We start from the raw sequence: 7,305 nt of genomic DNA on the forward strand, positions 1-7,305 counted from the left end.
GTTTGTGACTCAAAAAGCGAGGTTTTTCGCTCTCTACATACGAGAGGTTGATAGATTCTGAGCTCCCATTCTCTTGTTGTCTCGGAGGACAACAAGCTCCAGAGGGGACGAAAGCCTTTTTAAGACTGAAGTCCTTCTGTTCCGCTTTAGAGGTCGCTTAGTCGAGCGACTCTAGTTCAGCCGGAACATGTGAGTCTTAACAGGACGTCTACAAGATCTTTTATAAACACAGTTACCTAAGTCACTTCATCAATTGGATGACTCACGATACAACTGACCAGGTATCGTGTATACTGGGCATAAGCTTGAAGGTCACGATTGCCCTGCTTTCTATCCAGGAGCTCCGCTCGAGTCATGAATTCGGCACGTGGCGGCTCAAGAGTCTGGTCTCAAAGACCTTATACGACCCAACAACCAACGGGTTGTGAAGCTTGAGCCCTAAAGCGCAAGATAAGGCAAGTCCTGCTAAGTTGAACATGCCAAATTTCACTTTCGTCGCATCATCATCGATGCGGCGAGCTTCAATGGCGTCGTCTGATTCGACGAACCATCTAAAAAATGCAGTCGCCTTCCACTGCCTTAAACTTAGAGATTCCGGTCCTTAAGCTTTCGTGTCGACGCGGAAGCGTCGGCCCGCTAGCAGCATGTAGATGCTGCTGTCTTAGCAGGTCCAACTTTTAAGCACCTGTTCTCTCAACACCTCCGCGTGTTGAAAGCCTTGATTGTGAAACAAGGCTACTTGTTGCTGGACCCCGTCGAGGTCTTGTGACGATTGGCAGGGTTGATTCAAACTTAAATCAGCCAATCAGTATAACTGATGCCTTGTTGCGTCAATATTACCAAAATTGTTGATTATGGAATTATTAAGTCAACATTAAGAAAGATAACAATCTGTACTTCTTTACTTGTTTCCTCTCATAGAAAATAATATTAAGTATCCCTCGTATAGGAAATTATATTTGTGTAACGGGACACATGTTACAGAAGGTGTGTGCATACTAGAACGTGGCTGCTACAGAAGTGCCTACCTACATGATAGGTTAGCTTTACGTTATATATTCACCTAATAATGTAAGATCCGTGACATACATTTAACTTCTTTTGTCGGATCCGTGACATGCATTTATCTTCGCCGAGATTCGCCTCGCGTATGCGACTCTTTCGCTCGATTGTGACTAAATTTAAATGAGGCAATGCATTGTTTCGCTTTTACAGTTATGCGTCAGAAAGCAAAAACTACTCACTCCAGTGTGAATTGAAAGTTTGCCTAAATTAGGTAGTTTTTTCGAGGATGCGATAAAAAATCATCTATTAGGCTAATCACCCTGGCATTTGATCAGCGAAAATGTACTGGTAGCAGTTAGAATTGCTGGTGGTTTTTACAAGAAACTGACATTATCTTACGAGTCCTATGGAGAACGTCAATGTTGCATAATTTTAAATTTCACATATTCTAGCGGCTGTTCACAAATTTAAATTTTATACGTAAATTTGTAGGTAATACGTGCCAATCGGGTCGTGGCGGATGTCTTGCGCACTATAGCAGCTCCCAAAGAGTGGAGCAAGCAATTGCCTTTGTGGAGGTCGCTATAAATAACAGTGTCCACGCCAGTAAGGGTGAGTAATACGGTGGTAGCATTTGTACGTCTGAGCAGGATGGTAAATTTTCACCATGCTCAGAGACCAAACGGCTCCAGATTTTGTAAGGCACGTATCCAGTGCTCATGGACTACCAGGGCCCACCGAATCGAACAGCGACCTATTGTTTACACCCGCCTTTGGCGACGCTGTTTATGCAGCCGTGTCGATATGTCGACCGCCGACGATCCAAATGTATATAATCTGGTAAATAGAATCGATTCTCAACGCAACATTTATACTGATACTCCGAAAGCTCGAATTTCCATCTCCAAAAGGCAACGTTTGCAATAGACAACACATGCGCCCTTCACAGGACGCCCATCGTTTTTCTTAGCAACCTGTGACACCTAATTTAGATTTCAGAGTTATCAAATCGGCTCAACTGAGTCATAAACTTTGTGCTTATCCACTTTGTGAGGAAACGTCTGCTCAAGATTTCGCTTCGAACAAGCAGCCTAAGACCTAAATTGTAGGCGGGTATGTCTTAATGCGGCCACGCTCTACGCAAGCACACACCCTAGTACAGCGAGGAAGCGGTTTGACCGTCTACTCTCGAGTGCCGTGAGGAAGTTGTGGTGGGCACCTTAGCGACCTCACCCAACGCGCTAATTACTCTGGTAAACATGTCGTCACGGAAGCGGTGATTCGACTCCTCGTGCGCACTTACCAAGTAGGAAGTATTTCATATTGATTTATATTTAATCCTATTAAATATAAATACATATTTAACCAATCATAAACTAACATCTCTGTAGATAACACTGATATGTATTGCGAGCGTATCTTTCTAGATACCTCGCGTAACGGATGACGCTAGACGTCATCACGAATGATGCTAGGCGTCATCCCTCCTAATGTGAATGCACCTATGTGCAAGACGTACACAAGAATGGGCCATACATAAACCACACTTAAATGGTGGGTCTAATTCCTTTTTTTTAAGTAATTGACCATCCCCTTAAGTTCACAAAGTGTACTTAACGGGGACTGTGTGACATCAGGGCAACTTTAGCCCGTTACACCATCCGCCCCTTTAAGAACGAATTTACATTTTGAAATTTATCAAAGAGGAAGGAGGAACTGCGATCTGCTTTACGCGCCGCCTAGTTCTCTCAGTCACTCTAGCGACCAGTTATTACATACACGGCGCCAAAGATGCCGCGGAAAAGGAGCTACGTTGGTGGGTCATCTGCGAAGACACCCACTCAACCACGCGCTAAGCGCACGCGCCGCGTTAACACTCCGGCAGCGTCTAATGCCTTAGTCGAAACGCCGACAGCTACTGGTGCTGCAGCCGCGTTAATTAGGCTTAAGGATCCATCCCACTTTAACAGTGAGGATGTTGATCCGTCGCTCATTGTCAACTACAATGAGTCGACACCGTTGCCGTCACCTCATAATAGTGATGCCGACGACGAGCTCATGAGGAAGGATGATGGCGCATTATTGTCCATCCAAACTTCTCTCATTGCTCACATATGGAGACAGCAACATTTACGAACGCTTTCGCGTCGTCTGCGCTGGATAGGGCAGCGATCATTAATGAGAGCGCTGTCCATAAAGGCGCAGCCGCTTCTCCGTTGGGTAAAACCACAACGTCTATAGCTCAGACCATTATCAATAATGGTTCTAACTTAAAAATTTTTGACCCTGAAGCTCCGCCGACGATACGTGAGCGTGCTCAGTCGGTGTCACAAGCCAGTCGTATCAAACATGGCTATGTGACGGGTGGCATATCACTCATGCCCCCTCCATCTTAATGGCCCCTGTAAACGGGGTTAATAGCGTCGCTCCTAGAACGCGCTTACCTAGACGCTCATAATTATTATGGCGTCTTTAAATCATGGAAGGCTTAGGGGAAATCGCTTGGGCGTATATTTCCGATCCCGGTCATGTTGCGTTCAATTAAAACGCCTGACCAATACGAGGCGGAATTCACGCGCAACATTCATCCGCATTCCAATGCGATGAAACAGCGGTTGCAGCGAATTATTTCGTACGCTTGCGTGTAAAAGAAATCATGGGCGGCACTGTACCCCCTGTTTCTTCTCACTACGCTACTTCTGCTAGTCCATTTGAGACTACCAAAGAGGCGTCAGCTGGTCCTCCTTTTCATAGGCAGTCACCAAGCCGGGCACGCCAATACGTAGGGTATTGATCGGTCCCAAGAGTCAAAAATCTTCGAATAACCTCTCCATTGGACGAGGATCCGATATTTTTGCCACACTGAGCGGTGTGCAAGCAACCGTCCAACAAGGAAGCGTTGATTCCGACCCGCATCCATCAGTGAAGGCGGCGCTCGATAGGAGTGGCGATCTTGCTCACCTTCTCGTGGCTGCCTTACCTTCGTCCGTTCAGTCGCAGAAGTTAAGCGCTGCCGGACAAGGTTTTGTGGATCTCGAGGGTCAAGTTATGCGACTGACCTCGGATCTTCAGGATGTCCGCGCAAAGGATCGTCAGGGTTATTAACGCCTAGAACACTCGACTTTACATCTTGGAGAAGTTGATGATGATGGACCTGCATTATGCGCGTGGTATCCCTCGCTCTCCGAGTCCTTTTGTGGTAGGAGAAGTCATTCGGCTGAAAGTTTTTCACCGAGCTAAAGCAATTTGGCTTAGCTTTCAGGTGCGACGGAAGTTTATTTTTCGTCCACTAAAGTGAATCGACAGCAGGCGACAATGGTCGTCCTGAATGTCGTTCTCTTTATTTCCAGAGGCTAATGAGCTCGTCAAGTGGTATGCCCACATGGCTGTCAACGTCGACGGCTAAAATTGTGCTTTAGCACTAGACATACTTTCCTGGTGTCTTGCCTCGAAATCTGCTCTGCGCGATAAAGCGTCAGCCAGGACATTCGACTTACCCGGCTTGTATTCAAGTTTGAAATTAAATTCAGAGAAGAATGTAAGCCATCATGCCATTCTAGGCGAGAGGCGCGCTAAGTTTATCGCGGTCCGCAGTGATGCGTGATCCATATAAACCACAAATGGTTCAGTTCCCAATATCTACACTCGAAACTTAACAAGAGCATACTTTATTGAAAGTCGCTGCTTGTCATACACAAGGTAATTCAGTTCCGCGGCTTTTATAAGCCGGGACTGATAAGAGATGACACGGTAAACGCCGTCGTCATCCTTCTGCATGAGTGCGCTGCCGATTGCAAAATTACTTGCATCGGAGACGACACTAAAGGGCTTATTAGCGTCTGGCAATGCCAAGACCGGTGCCTCAACAAGAGATTGCTCCACTAATGTGAGCGCATGATCTTCTTCTATTAACCAAACCCATTCTGCGTCCTTTTTGAGGAGGTCAGATAATGCTATAGCTTGCTCAGCATAATTTTTGCTATATTTATGCAAGTAATTATCGAGCCCTATGAATTGGCGCAAAGCCTTCACATGCCGTGGGATTGGCAATTCCTTTACCGATGTTACCTTGTCTGGGTCTGCTCGTACATCATGCGTACAAACGATGCAGCCCAGAACAGGTACCTCAGGGACCCCTATGACGCACTTTTGCAAGTTGAGTTACAGATGGGCGTCACGCAGAGTCTGCAACACAGCGTCTAAATGATGCTTATGCGACTCTATGTCTCTCTCAGCCTGTCCTCGGCCCTACTATGCACGAATACATCGTCAAAGTAATGGGGCGCTTAGGCACGGTGCTGACGCATCACGTGAGCCACCACTCGGTTGAATGTCGCTGGTGCGTTTTTCAAACCTTGGGGCATCACAAGCCACTCCTAAAGCATACCGCTTGGGGTGCTTACAGCCGTTTTGGCTACATCGGAATCTCTCATGAGTACCTGATAGTGGCCATCCTTCAAATCCAACGCGGAAAAGATAGTTGACTTTCCCATGGAGTTCAACAAAACATTTTTCCGCGGGATTGGCGTTTGCGCCGGTATGGTCGCTGTGTTCAGCTAATTATAAGCATGAACCAAGCGCCATTCACCTGTGGCTCTACGCACACAAAAAGTCAGGCTGCAGTGAGACGATTTGCTCTCACGCACATGTCCCGCCTTGGCTCGTTTGTCGAAGAACTCATCGATATAATCGACTTGTTCTTTCGGCAACGGCCATTGCTTGGTCACACAATACTTGGTGCCAGGTTCGAGGTCTATCTCGTATCCGATGCCCCTATCTTCTGGTAGGCGGCTCGGCACTTCTTCCGGGAACACATCGCGATATTTCCACAGAACCTCTAAGAACGGACTGTCTCTCAAGGCATCTTAGCCTTAAGCAGCGAACCGCTTCTTTTTGTCCGTTTTTAGGGCGCTCTCGTCTATTGTGGACGACGAGCAACAGTCCACCAAGTTCTCTGCTGGAACTGGTGCGACTATTTCGTGGATCTTTCCTTTCCTTAGTTTGGCAAGGAACAGATCCCACGACATCTCCGGGAGATTTACTATCTCGTCGGCAGATTTAAAGACTTGTTGTAGCACCTCAACTGAGGATGCCTCCGCAATTTCGTCTTTATCGGCCTCGAACACCTCGTTCGAAGGCTCATCCTCTTTATTAGAGACTGATCCAAAGGTCACTCGTTTAGACGTGCCTTTGATCGTCCTAATCTGTCGGGTACTCGTTCTTCGAGTCACCACGACCTTTTTCTGGGAAGTGGGTGTCGTTGTACTCCTGGCTAACGCACCCCTTCCAGCCGCACCAGGCTCTAGGCACTGTGCCAGTTTATGCGACGCATGACTTCCTGTGATAGGAAACGCCCAGGCTTCTGCGGTCCACGTTTTTGAATCAGCGTGGGTTGGAGAACTTCCAATGACCCAAGCGGAAGCTTGTCGGGTCCATCTGCGTTGCGGCAGATGGTCATCGTGATCCGCTCTTTGCTCTGCTTCTGACCCTCCAGCTGGTGTGTCGAAAGCGATGAATCGTCCTGCACCCGGTAAAACAGGCCGGTCTCATCCATGTTGTAGATATCGGCGGCGTTGTACTGTTCCAATTGAGACCAGATATCCGGCATGCACGCCTTTAGTGCTTCAACGTCAACAGATCCGCTTTCGCCAAAGCAACGGTGCATGCAGATGCCGTGGCGATTTTTGAATTTCTGCAGCCAACCAATTGAGAATGTGGGTGCATCATCATATTTGACGGTTGCATACAGCGTCTTCGTGTACGATGCCGCTTTTTCCTGAATCAGGTGTCCGATGATGTTGACAACACCCTGATACTCAATAATCCATCGAGCAAGAGCCGCCTCCACCAGCGGGTACGAAACCGAACGCTGTCGCTTGGAATGGAGGGCTGCATCGCTCTTGGCTGTACCCAGCAGGTCTGCAGAACGCTTCAGGACGTTGCTGATTGTCCCTTAGGTGACCGTTTCTCCATGCTCCTCCAGCATCCACCGACACAGAGCCTCCTGAGTGAGGCCAGGACGTCTCTGCTTCCCCATGCAGATCGCCTCGCGGAGGATGTCGTTGAGGGAATGGCCATTGGCGACCATGTTAAACGGGTCACGTGGAAAACGCGTTTTGCGTAGTATGGGTTTCTCTGGAAAAAAGTGCGTCCGAACAGAGCCTTGAACACGTTGTTACACCTTAATTTCATTTAAATACAACAGCACTCTTTGTAACGGGGCACTGCGACTTGTACTGTTTCAGTACAAGTCCACTTCACACTGCTTCAGATGTGAGTGGTGCCTCTCGTTAGGTGACG

This window comes from Bremia lactucae, linkage group LG10 (assembly GCF_004359215.1).
Source record: "Bremia lactucae strain SF5 linkage group LG10, whole genome shotgun sequence".
In the NCBI taxonomy this organism is placed as follows: Eukaryota; Oomycota; class Peronosporomycetes; order Peronosporales; family Peronosporaceae; genus Bremia; species Bremia lactucae.